The sequence below is a fragment of the Phyllostomus discolor genome, chromosome 4 (genome assembly GCF_004126475.2).
Source record: "Phyllostomus discolor isolate MPI-MPIP mPhyDis1 chromosome 4, mPhyDis1.pri.v3, whole genome shotgun sequence".
Lineage (NCBI taxonomy): Eukaryota > Metazoa > Chordata > Mammalia > Chiroptera > Phyllostomidae > Phyllostomus > Phyllostomus discolor.
The window spans coordinates 108,195,022-108,208,009 of NC_040906.2; the positions used below are offsets into that span (position 1 = coordinate 108,195,022).

A 12,988-nucleotide genomic window follows, 5' to 3' on the forward strand; every position below is an offset into this window, starting at 1 on the left:
GCTCACTCTGTTTCAATTTTTTCTTAGATTTCTGAGAATGCTTCAATAGTAGCCCCTTCCTGGTGGGAGGAAGGAAATAGTAAAACGGTTGGGTTTGGTTCACTCCAAGGTAGCCTACAAGGGATGTAACTGGTTTTGAGTCTGGGGGTGAGGCTGACGGGGGAATGAGACTGAGAGAACCCAAGAGGCCCGTCAGGGGGCCCTCCCCAAGAGTAAAGTCCCTCAAGGGTCCTCAACGTCATCCTTTTCAACCAGGAGCTAGGAGTACCTGCAATTGCTTCCTTCCGGAGGTTGGCTCGAAGGTCGAGGCCTGCGGATTGTGCACTGTAAAGCGCTTCGGGACGGTAAGGCGCAGGAGGATGCCTAGGGCTCTGAGCCCCAAGGATTGGGTCTGTGGCACCCGTTGCGGGCAGTGGGACCCTCGGAAACCGCTTCCCTCAAAGACTGCCCATCTTGCCCTTCCGGTCTCCTGAAGTGCACCTGCTAACCCGCCGACGAAACAGCGCGGAGCCCTCGGGGCCTCGGGCTCCTCCCCACTCCCCCCTCTGGTCTCAGGTGTACCGACCCCCTCGGCAGGGTAGGTAAACGTTCCTCGTGGCTACAGAGACGACCCAGTCCGCCCGCCGGTCCAGGCCCTGATCGAGGCGTGGTGGCGTCATCACGCCCTCCCCAGGCGCTCGGCCTCGCGGGCAGTGCGTCACCCCGGCCGGGGGGCGGGGATTGCAAAGGGCACGGTGAGAGCGCGGCCGGCCGCGCTCCAGGGGCCCGGGAACCAGGATAAATAGGACGGCAGCCGCGGAGCCTGGGGGTCTGGGGTGGAGCGTGCCCTGTGTTTTGTGTACGGGTTCCGGGGCCCGGTAGAGGCGCGCCAAGAGGAGAGGAAAGTGCGGTGGCCCTGGAACCTGGATATCGCGCGAGGCAAGCTGCGCGCGGGCGGGCGGGCTATGGCGCAGGCGGGTTGCGGGGCCGGCGCTGGTAGCGGGGCCCGGTGCATGGCGGTCTGTCGGCGGAGTCGCCCTCGGGGGCTGTCAGGTTGGTGGCTCTGGGAAGTGTGGGTCCACCGTGCCCAGGTGGGAGTTCGGGCGGGCGCATGGCCCCGAGAAGGTCCCGAGCCCGTCGTGCCCACCCTCCTCTGGCCCTAGCCCGGTGTCCGGGCCGCTGGACGGCGGCCTGACCCTTCCCCCACCCCGGATCCTGGCCCCCATCCCTCCCCTCTATTCTGCCCTGCGACTCCTACACCACGACTCCCACACCTTACTCGGTGACTGTGCCCGCCTCCACCTCCGTGACCCCACACCCCACCAACTGACCCTCAGACCTCACCAGGTAACCCTCAATTCTTAGTCATTGACTCTTGACAACCCAGATATTTCCCCAGCACTGCCCAGGGACCGCACCAAGTCCCTCAGTTCTAATACAGTGACTCTAGACTCGAGATCCCCATGCCCTTCCTTGATGACCGCAAACCTTTTCAGTGACCCTCATTGGTCCAGTAACCCATCCAATTCTACTGTGTTCCCCCACAAACTTGGTGACTCTTAAGCCTTACTCCAGTAGATTCCCACCCAGTCATCTTCCACAAACCCTTAATATCTGATTATCCCTTCTTTGCTGTTACCTCATGATGCTCATTCCATGTTCCCCCTTCATCCTAAAGTCATCCCACTGACATCCCTCTGTACCCCAGGCTCCCAATGTCAATCAGCACATGGCTTAGAAGTGCCCTAGCATCATGCCGGTGCCCAGGAAGATACGGAGACGGATGTTAAGTGGTAATAGTTGAAGGCATCAGAGAATTCTGGATTGAGTGTGTGGGCCCAGATTCAACTTCCTAGTTCCGCCACAGTTGTGCTTTGGGGAACTGGGAGAAGCCCCTTCCTCACTCTGGATGTCAGTTTCTCATCTGTATTATAATAAGATTGGGTTAAAGGATCTCAAAGTTTGCTTCAGCTGTGAAATTCTGCAGTTCTCAGTTAACATAATATTTGTTTGCAATCTAATCATTTTTGTGCCCCGCCCTAGGAGTTTACTCTTATATCCTCACCCCAGGGTCCACTTGATTAATGAACCTTATTCTGTCACTCCTATGACCCCCTACACTCTTGATAGTCCATAGCCATTTCCTTTGATAAGGCCCCATCAGTTAACATGTTTGCTGAGCAGGATAGCAGAGTGCTTCAGCTCCAGTCATTGATGTGGTAAGAGACCTGGGTTCTAGAGTGACTGTAGCCCTTCCTTTAGCCATAGTATACATGGCATACCTCAGGCATACTATTTAGCCTCTCTGAAACCTCAGTTGCCACCTCTGCTAAGTGAGAATAATAGTAGTACCTGAGATAATGCATTCAAAGCATTTTACACCTTGCCTGGTCCACATTTACCTTTCTGCAACCCCAAGATTGGTGGTTGTTATTACCTCCACCACCATCTTCCATTTTTCTTTGTTTGTTTTGGGTTGGCTTTAAACAAATGAAGAACCTGAAACTCACACAGATAAGTGCCAGAGCTGGGATTTGAACTCATTTTTCAAAACTCACTTGTTCCATTCCTCTTTTGCCTCAAACCTACCTAGTTTTCTAGGTCACCATCAGCCTCTTGTTTCTTATTTTCTAGTAGTTCCTAAGCCCAACATCAACTCATTCCACAAACCCCAAGGTTTCTGTTACCCCTGTTGTTCATGACTTTTGACCCCATATGCCCTGAGACACCTTTAATACCTCTCTTCCTTCTTTGTCCAGATACCATCTCACCCTGCAAGTGCTTGGAGCTCCCAGCCTTCCATTATCTTACTTTAAGATGTCTCACACCCCATTGGCCCTTTAGCCCAAATCCTCTCATCCTGTTAAGTTCCTTACCCACAGGAATTCATATATTCTTTTTTTTTAAATGATTTTATTTACTTTTAGAGACGAGAGGGAGAGAGAAATCAACGTGTGGTTGCCTCTCACACACCCCCTACTGGGGACCTGGTCCACAACCCAGGCACATGCCTTGACTGGGAATCAAACCAGCAACCTTTTGGTCCAAAGGCCCGCACTCAGTCTGATGAGCTACACCAGCCAGGGCCAGAATTCATATATTCTGGCAGTCTTTCTTCATGTGATGTCTTTCTATTTTCAATCTCTTCTCAGTGTTCTAGCTGCCTTTCTTCTACCATCCTCAGCCAAGTCCTGTTACCCAAAACTTATCTATAGTTCATCTAGTGACCCCCTTCACCAGCTAGAACATACACATCCTCCCATCCTAAGATCCTCCTTTTTACACCCTGTCCAACATGCTGTGAGACTCTGCCTCGGATTCCTGGATCTCATGGCATTTTCCTCATTCTCATCAGTGATGTCCTTTTTAAATTGGAATCATCTTTCACCTTTTCCCTCTCCTTGTGTCCATCACTTCTCAGCAGTGCCTTTTTCATGCCTCCCTCTTATTTTTCTCCCAGCCATTCTCACCAATCTTGATGACATGGGTTACAATGTAAACCTCCCTCACTTCCTAACTCTGCCCTTCCACTGTCCTGTGTATCTAACCCAGGACCACATGAACAGCCCTGCCACTCAGCTCTCCTTCCTTCACACACAGCACTGTCCAAGCCATTGGTTTCTTTGGCTTGTCCAAAGAACTATACTTTTCCTGGAAAGTTCTGATAATAGATCACCAAGATCACAATCCTTTAGGCAGCAATAAGAGAGGCCTTAGAAATTCTTCTGAATCAGTCAAGCCTTGTCTCCTTGACCCACTCCCACAGATCCTGTCTTGTTTATGAAATTGGTTGCTGTATATGCCCTCAGGGTAGAATGCTTTGAGTGTCAGCTTCTGCCTGCATTGAATTAGCTCCATTGTTTTGCAAGCTCAGGGAGCGAGCGCTTTTCTAGCTTTCCTCTGCCCTCCCACCGGAAGACTGGGTGGTGAGTAGCAAAATGTGACCTTAAAGATCCCTGTGTAAAAGTCTGTTCTGTGGGTCACCAAGTTCCCAGGTCTCCTATAATGTACTTATTGACTCTATAGCAATAAATACAGCAGAGGGCAAAACTAGAGTTAAGGAAGGGGTAAATCCTGGGGTCTATAAATTATGTGGATTTATTTTTTTTTTAAAGGAGTTTTTGCCTTAGGCTTATTTAATCGTTCTTAGGGCACAGTGCATATTCTGCCTCGTGTCTTTGGTATTTGTGCACTCTCCTCACCCCCACCTCCCTACTTCCACTGAGATTTCTTTGAGAACAGAGACTGGGTTTTCTTTACCTTCTATCATCTTAATCCTGACCTTCATATTTAGCAGGTAGTCAGTAAAGACTTAAAGGATTGAAGGAACACATTCAGAAATTTTGCATCAGTACAAACAAGTGAAAACAGCTTACATATACTTTCATTTTGTAGCCACAACAGCCCTCTTCCCAAATCCTTCCACAGGTGACAATGGGCAAGTCCCTTGATTTTAACAGTCTGGAGATTAGACACCATTTTTTTTTTTCAGTCATTGCTTCAGTGAGGGAATGGTGTAAGTGCTCGTTTGCACTGTATTTCTGGTAGGATTAGCAGTTGGTTGACATAGTTGCTAGAATACTGTGGTTATAAGGTCAGGGTCTGTCATATATAGACCAGTTCTCAAAAAAACAGCTAGATGCAATATTTAGTGGTTGTTGCAGACACAGAATAGGGGAAACCAAATTGACAAAATGTTGGTAATTTTTAAAGTTGAGTAATGGGTTCTTGGGCTTCATTATATATTCTTTCTACATTTGTGAATGTTTGAAATTCATAATAGAATTATAAAAAAATAAACAGCTAGATGAACAAGTGAGAGTTTAGCTCAGTTTCCTGGAAGACACCTCAAAGTAAATGAGCTGCTGTTGCTGAGTCAGTGCCATTACATAGATTAGTGATATGTTTAGTCCTGCCCTACCTGTGACCTCTTCTGTGTGTGACACAGCACGATGCTAAATACAAAAATTGGCACCCTGGAGAATTCTGTTCCTGGTGGCCTGGGAATTGTAACATCCTGGCAACAGGTACCTGTGGCTCTGGTCCTTCCTGCTTCCAGCCCAGGTATGGTTTTTAGTAGTAAAGAACCAGACTGGACCTAGGAAGGTGAGGCAGCAGGGGAGGTGAGAGGGAGTTCAGAACTCAATTAGGTTCTTCTTCTGGCCTAAAGGCTTTAGATTACTGGAAGACCCTGAAGATACGGAGTTTCTTTCATTTACTCATCCATCCCACAAATGTCTAGTGAATATCTGTTAGGGCCAGGTACTTTTCTAGTAGTTGAGGATAGAGCAATGAATAAAACAAAGTTCCAGTAAAACTTATGGAACTCACCTTTTGGGGAGTGGATTAGGGAGAGACTTACAATATACAAATAAGGGAAGTATATATTGAGAAAGTTAAGCAGGAAATAGAGAATACCAGGAGCCAGGGTATTAAATTTTAAATAGGATGGTCAAGGAAGGTCTCACTAAAAAGGTAACATTTGAGCAAAGACCTAAATGAAGTTAAGGGGTGAGCTGAGTGTATGTGTGGAGGAAATAAATGTATTCAAGTCAGTGGGAACAGCAAGTAGAAAGGTCCTGAGGCAGGAGATTGCCTCGTATATTTGAGAAACACAAGGCTTCCAGCCAGTATGGCTGCAGCAGAGTGGGAGAGGAAACAGCTGGAGATGGAGGATTGTGGCAGCTCATGTTGGACATCATAAGCACTGAATTTTAGTGTGAATTGTGAGTGAGACGGGAGCCATTGGAGGGTTCTAGGCAGGTAAGTGATGTGAACTGATACAATGGATCATTCTGGCTGCTGTGCTGAAACTTGCAGGGGCTGAGAGTGGAGAAGGGAAACTGGTTAGGAGGCTACCACTGCAGTGCAGGCAAGAGAAGGTGGTGGCTCGGGCCCTGAGGAAAGCAGTAGACAAGTGAGAAGTGGTTGGGTTCTGGGTATGCAGGGTGGGGCAAAAGTAGGTTTACAGCTGTTCATATGGAAAATAATACAATAATTGATAATAATACAAGAATAAACTGTGTTTCATGTACTCACAACTGTAAACCTACTTTTGTACTACCCTGGATTTTGAAAAAGGAGCTAACAGAATTGCTGATGGATTGGACATAGCATGTGAAATATTGTAAATAGAGAAGAAGTTAAGGATAGCTCTCTCATTTTTGGCCTGAGCAACTGAAGGATGGAGTTCTCATTTAGTAAAACTGGGGAGTCTGGAAGAGGGGAGAGTAGTGAGAAGGGGGAGATAAGGAATTCACTTTTAAATATGTCAAGTTTGAGATTTTTTGGGTGTTGGGATGTTGAGTAGGCAGTTGGATCTACAAGTCTATTAGACATCATAAACTGCTCTCCTGGGAGCTGAAAGAACACCATTACTAGGTAAGAGACAAAGGGGTATGGCGGGGAGCCCTGGCTCCACCACCTTATAGCTGTGTGATCCTTTGGGACTCCTCTGGCATCTGTGGCCTCTGCATCTTTATCTGCAAAATGACTGTTTAGATGAGACATGAGCTGTCTTAGCCCCTCCCCTTTTGAGGATTGATGAGTTAGTACTTAAAGAAGATAATATATCTGTATATCTGAAATTACTTTGGAAATTGCTGAGCTCTACACAAGGTGACAGCATTGGTGTTAAGATTTTTCCTTCACTAAGGTAAAACACAGAGATGCCTGTCATGTACTGGGCACTGTGCTGGGCCCATGTGTGTGATGACAGAGAAGATGCATCCCTGCTTTCAAGCTGCCTGGTGTAGCGTCACTGCTAAGTGCAGGGGGGACAGGCTGGAGTCTGTTGATCTGGTGTGACATCAGCCATGGAAGCCTTGTTATTGACCTGGGTCTACGAGAAAACAGTGAATATGGATGTTGGAGCTGAGGGAAGGTGGTACTTCAGCTGAGGAAGAAGTGGTCATCCTAACTGAGACTGGGGGAGCGTTGGGGTGGTGTGACTCAGTTCCTTTCCTCCTCCACTCTTTCCCTCAGCATTTACTCCTCTGCTAGGAACTTCTCTTAAGGAGCTCAGAGTTCTGCAGTAGATGGAAAGCTTCAGCTCTGGTCTCAGGACTTGCAATTGCATTTAGTTCACAATAAGTGGAGTTGATTTAGGATTCAAATTTGAGCTAAAAAGCTCAGTTAGCTATGTGACCTAATAGTATTATTCACTTAGTATCTGTGGGCACATCCTTCGTTAGGTGCTATTTAACTTGAAGTTCGTGCACTCCAGGAACTGAAACTATAAACAGTATAATAGAAAGTAGGAGTGTGTTATTCCACCTGCCCCACCCCACCCCAGAGAGTCAAATTTAAGGAAAACGTATTGTGGCACATTAGTCTCACAGCATCTGGAAGCACAGTTGCTCCACTGAGTTCACCCTGTGTCATTTAGCTATTGATGTTTATGTTGTAAAGAGAGTGTCTGACCAGCTAAACAAGACTGAGACACAAATTCAAATGCAGCTGAAGCCATTGTCTTAACTGGTGGCATTAAGCTGACAAAACCTCAGATGCTTCTTGCCCTGGCCACTATCAATAAAGGAATAGAAATGTGAGGATCTCACAAATGCTATGCAGTCGTCTTTGTTTTGCTGGTAGAAGTGCAGTTCAGAATCAAAAAGAACTGCAGTGTTGGGTGCGACATTCACAGCCTCACGGCATGTTAGACACCACAGCTGGAAGCCAGAGCGCTTCTTCTAGTGCCTCTGGGTTAGCACTCACTCCAAGCCTGCCCTCAGTAAATGCTTCATCTCCAAGGAGCCCAGATACAACTTTTGTGCTTGGTAGTGTTTCTTACTGCATAAACCTTTATTTGTTGGAAGTTCTTGCTACTCTGGGATTTAATAAAGCATGAGACCCACATGCATTTAAGATGAGAATCAAGGAACTGGGGGCTCTTTGAGGTTGTAGAAATGACCTGAGGCTTAGATGTGGCAGGTATGGCAGGGGTACCTGAGCCCAGAGTTCTCTTGGTCTGAGATCAACCTCTTAACCTAAGACATACTGTCCTGAGATCTTTAGAACAGTGAGGAGGAAGGCAGCCCCTGCTTAGTCACCACTCCAGCCAGACCCCCACTCGTGGCCAGGCTGGGACATGTGGTGAAGCCAGTATGGCCTCAGGTCCCATATAGATTTGCATGCTCAGCTTGATCAGCTTTCCAGATGACAATCCAGAATGGCATCCATGAATTGTGAAGCTAAGTTTTCAGGTGTGGTTTTGCTGCAAACCTGTAACATCGTGGAATCTATCCTGTCAGCACTGAACTAGCCATACCTCACTAGCAGAGAATCAAATATTCCTGTAGCCAATGAAAAGAGTACAAAGCATGCTTTTAGACTGTCTTTTTTATTCATTTATTTATGTTTATTTCATGTAAGTAATGCATTCATGAAGGTTTAATTTTTTATATAGAAAAGATATACAGTTGAAAAGTCACCCTTCTATCTTTTTAAATTTTTAAATATATTTTATTGATTATGCTATTACAGTTGTCCCATTTCCCCCTTCATTCCCCTTCACCCTGCACACCTCCTCCCACCCACATTCCCCACTTTAGTTCATGTCCATGGGTCATACATGTAAGTTCTTTGGCTTCTACTTTTCCTATACTATTCTTACCCTTCCCCTGTCTGTTTTCTACCTACCATCTATGCTACTTATTCTCTGTACCTTTCCCCCTTTCTCCTCCTCCCACTCCCCTATTGATAACCCTCCATGTGATCTTCATTTCTGTGGTTCTGTTCCCCATTCTAGTTGTTTGCTTAGTTTGCTTTTGTTTTTGTTTTGGGTGTGGTTGTTAATAATTGTGAGTTTGCTGTCATTTTACTGTTCATATTTTTTATCTTCTTTTCCTTAAATAAATCCCTTTAACATTTCATATAATAAGAACTTGGTGATGATGAATGCCTTTAACCTGACCTTATCTGAGAAGCACTTTATCTGCCCTTCCATTCTAAATGATAGCTTTGCTGGATAGAGCAATCTTAGATGTAGGTCCTTGCCTTTCATGACTTGGAATACTTCTTTCCAGCCCCTTCTTGCCTGTAAGGTCTCTGGAGAAATCAGCTAACAGTCTTATGGGAATTCCTTTGTAGACAATTGTCTCCTTTTCTCTTGCTTCTTCTAAGATTCTCTCCTTATTTTTAATCTTGGGTAATGTAATTATGATGTGCCTGGGTGTGTTCCTTCTTGGGTCCAGCTTCTTTGGGGCTCTCTGAGCTTCCTGGACTTCCTGGAAGTCTATTTCCTTTGCCAGATTGGAGAAGTTCTCCTTCATTATTTGTTCAAATAAGTTTTCAGTTTGTTGCTTTTCGTCTTCTCCTTTTGGTATCCTTATAATCTGGATGTTGGAGTGTTTAAGGATGTCTTGGAGGTTCCTAAACCTCTCCTCATTTTTTTGAATTCTTGTTTCTTCATTCTTTTCTGGTTGAATGTTTCTTTCTTCCTTCTGGTCCATACCATTGATTTGAGTTCTAGTTTGCTTCCCATCACTATTGGTTCCCTGTGCATTTTCCTTTATTTCATTTAGCATAGCCTTCATTTTTTCATGTAATTTGCAGCCAAATTCAACCAGTTCTATGGGCATCCTGATTACCAGTGTTTTGACCTGTGTATCTGATAGGTTGACTATCTCTTTGTCACTTAGTTGTATTTTTTCTGGAGCTTTGATCTGTTCTTTCATTTGGGCTATTTTTTTTTCTTAGCACACCTGTTCTGTAGTGAGGGGTGGAGCTTTAGGTGTTCACCCGGGAGGGGCAACCCACTTCGCTGCGTTGTGGCACCGTATGTGGGTGAGGGGTCTGAGAGGGAACAATGGTGCTTGCTCTGTTCTCTGCCAGATTTCAGTCACTTTCCTTGCTTTCCACAAGCAAAGTGAGCCTTTCTGGTGCTGATTCCCAAATGGGTGGGCTTGTGTTCATTCTACAACCCTGTGGGTCTGTCCAACGAACTCTCCTGTGAGGCTGGGAGTCTCTCCTGCTGGCACCTCAACCCTCACAGGTGTTTTCAATCAGAGGTTTGAGGCTTTATTTCCAGGAGCTGGAGCTGTGGGCTGAGTGGTCTGTCTCGTTCCCCAATGGTTTATCCCAGTGTATCTGCAAGAATGTGGGACCACTGGCTCCACCAGCTGTTGCCTTGAGCACCCTACCCTGTTCCACAATCCGCCGCCTTAAGCAGCCCGGTCCACTAGCCGCCACCTTCCTGCAAGTCCTCTCCACCCCGGCTGCCTGTCTCCACTCCTCCTACCGGTCTGGTTGAATGTTCTTCTTTAACTCCTTGGTTGTCAGACTTCCATACAGTTCGATTTTCTGTCAGTTCTGGTTGTTTTTTGTTTTTAAATTGTTGTCCTTCTTTTTGGTTGTACGAGGAGGCACAGTGTGTCTACCCATACCTCCATCTTGGTTGGAAGTTCACCCTTCTATCATTTTGCCCTCATCATTCAGTTATCCTTTCACAGGCAACCTTGGTTTGTTCGTCTGTCCTCCCTCCCTCTCTCTCTCTCTCTCTCCCTTTCTTTCTTTCGATTTTACTTATTTTTAGAGAGCGGGGAAAGGAAGGAGAAAGAGAGGGAGAGAAACATCAATGTATGGTTGCCTCTTGCACGCCCCCCAACTCAGGACCTGACTCGCAACCCAGGCGCATGCCCCAACTGGGAATCGAACGGGCAGCCCTTTGGTTCGAAGGCTGGTGCTCAGTCCACTGAGTCACCCCAGCCAAAGCTGGTTAGTAATTTCTTAACTACCTTTCCACAGACTTTTTATGCCCATGGCAGCATACAGAAGGCACTGTTTTGTACCCTGCCATTTTTATTTAGTATACAGAGTGGGGCAAAGGTAGGTTTACAGTTGTTTGTATGGAAAATAATACATTAGTTAGTAAATAATAATACAAGAATAAACTCTGTGTTTTGTGTACCCAAAGTAGTAAACTTACTTTTGCCCCACCTTGTATTTTAGAGTTTTTCATATCAGTCTGTAAAAAGCTTCCTCATTTATGTCTACATAGGAAGGAAGTTCTTCTATATTGATAGACATTTATGCTATTTCTAATTTTTTCCTATTTTTGCATACAAAACTGCCACGAATAACCTTGGACATGTATCATGTCACACATGTGTGTCTACCTGTAGACTAGACATGATATTGCTGGGTCACATGGTATGTACATTGGTAATTTTCATTGATACTGGGAGAGTGACCCTCAGAGAGCTTGCACCAGTGTGAACCTCCAGGAGCAGCGTATGACTCTGCCTGTTTTCCCTACAGCATCGTGGACATTGCTTTGAGTTAGTATATATAGTGCACTCTCCCTCCTGGGAGCACACTCATGCCTCTCTTCTAAACTCTAAAGATCCTTACCAGGCTTCCAACCAGGCGAGCAATGGGCAGCGGCCACTTGTCCCAGGCTACCCCCCACCCGAACCTGTCTGCAGGCCCCTGTTCTCTGACTTCCCAGTGAGCAAAGCACCCCCGCCTAGGCTCTCTTGTTGCTTCTTCTGTCTTAAGTCCTTCTTTGTTTCACTGTCCCCAGCTTTCATAAACATACTCTCAAGATAAAAGAAAAAAGAACATATACATTACCTAGAGGTCAAGGTACAATACTAAATAACGGAACCCCACTGTGACACTGTCCCACAAGATGGAGAAAGCACAGCAGCCCCATTGGAAGACTGTTGCATTTAAACATACATCCCAAACACATAACTGGCCCCTAGTGGTTAGAAGAGAGGAAAGGAAGAACAATTTCAGAGGAAGAAGTTTCCAATCTCAGCATTTAGGCTGGCATGAATTAGAGGCAGGATAGCTGTCTTTCCCTGCGGTACCATGGAGAGATGAGGACCAGGTCATGATAGGAAGGCTGTGGGGAGACCAAAAGAAAACCCTGAGAGAGAGAAGCTGGCAGCCAGGCAAACGGGTTTAGTGTACACGAGAGAATTGCCTCTCAGCTCAATGCTGCTGTCTTTTCACTCCAGTGATTTTTTTTTTTAAAGATTATACCCTTCCTTTAAGCACAACTGTTCATTTGTTTTTGGCCTCTCCTACCGTGTCTCACTTGGAGTTCAGGTTTCCGTGAGCTGGAACTGTACGGATGTTCAGCCTTCTGTCTTTTTTCACTTAGCATCAATGTGTTAACCCTCCTCCATCCATCCAGATGGTTTGTGGTTCTTGTCTAAAACTTTTAAACAAGCATCCATTTTCAGATAACTCTTGTTTTCTGCGGATCCTTTTCGTGAAGTGAGTTGTGAAGATGAGGTTGTTAGATCTCAGATGCCGAACCTTCCCCATGGGGGCTTAGCCTTGACAGAGTGTTCTCTGGAGGGCCGGGAGCAGTCCCTGGTGCTGCCAGCAGCGCACGCTTGTGCCTGCCTGCCTTTGCCAACGTTCCGAAGTTGGAATTTCTTTTTATTGCTAGACTTTGTTCCTTAGAGCAGTTTTAGGTTTACAGAAAATTGAACAAAGTACAGAGTATTCCCATACACCTCCCCACACTCCCTGTTCCCAGCTTCCCCTATTATAAGCACATCTTAGAGCACGTCAGGTTCCATTCCAGACCACCGCAATGAAGCAAGCATCCTAATAAGCAAGTCAGAAATTTTTAGGCTTCTCTGTGTATATAAAAGTTATGTTGATACTGTACTACAGTCTATTAAGTGAGCAATAGCACTATGTCTAAATAAAAACAGTATATATAATTAATAAATGCTAACCATCATCTGAGCCTTCAGCAAGTCATAATCATTTTGCTGGTGGAGGGTTTTGCCTTGACATTGATGGCTGCTGACGGATGAGGGTGGCGGCTGCCGAAGGTTGGGATGGCTGCGGCAATTTCTTAAAATAAGACACCAGTGAAGTTTGCAGCATTGGTTGACTCTTCCTTTCACGAATGATTCTCTGTTGCATGCAATGCTGTTTGATAGCGTTTTACCCACAGTAGGACTTTCAGAATTGAAGTCAATCCTCTCTGCCACTGTTTTACCAGTTAAGTTCATGTAACATTCTAAATTCTTTGTTATCA

General features: G+C 45.8%; 1 protein-coding gene across 6 annotated transcripts in view; it reads left to right on the top strand.

The window, feature by feature from the left end:
* The first annotated feature begins 716 nt into the window (after window positions 1-716).
* The window catches only part of ZNF76 (zinc finger protein 76), a 34,968-nt gene continuing 22,696 nt past the window's right edge, over window positions 717-12,988 (top strand). For 3 of the 6 annotated variants that reach the window (XM_036023984.1, XM_036023980.1, XM_028509210.2), the window contains exon 1: window positions 905-1,032. The gene's annotated coding sequence lies outside the window, so the exon portion shown is untranslated. Of the gene's footprint in view, window positions 1,033-4,482; window positions 5,044-12,988 lie in introns of those variants that run through there. The other 3 variants (XM_028509211.2, XM_036023982.1, XM_036023983.1) reach the window with 3 other exon arrangements.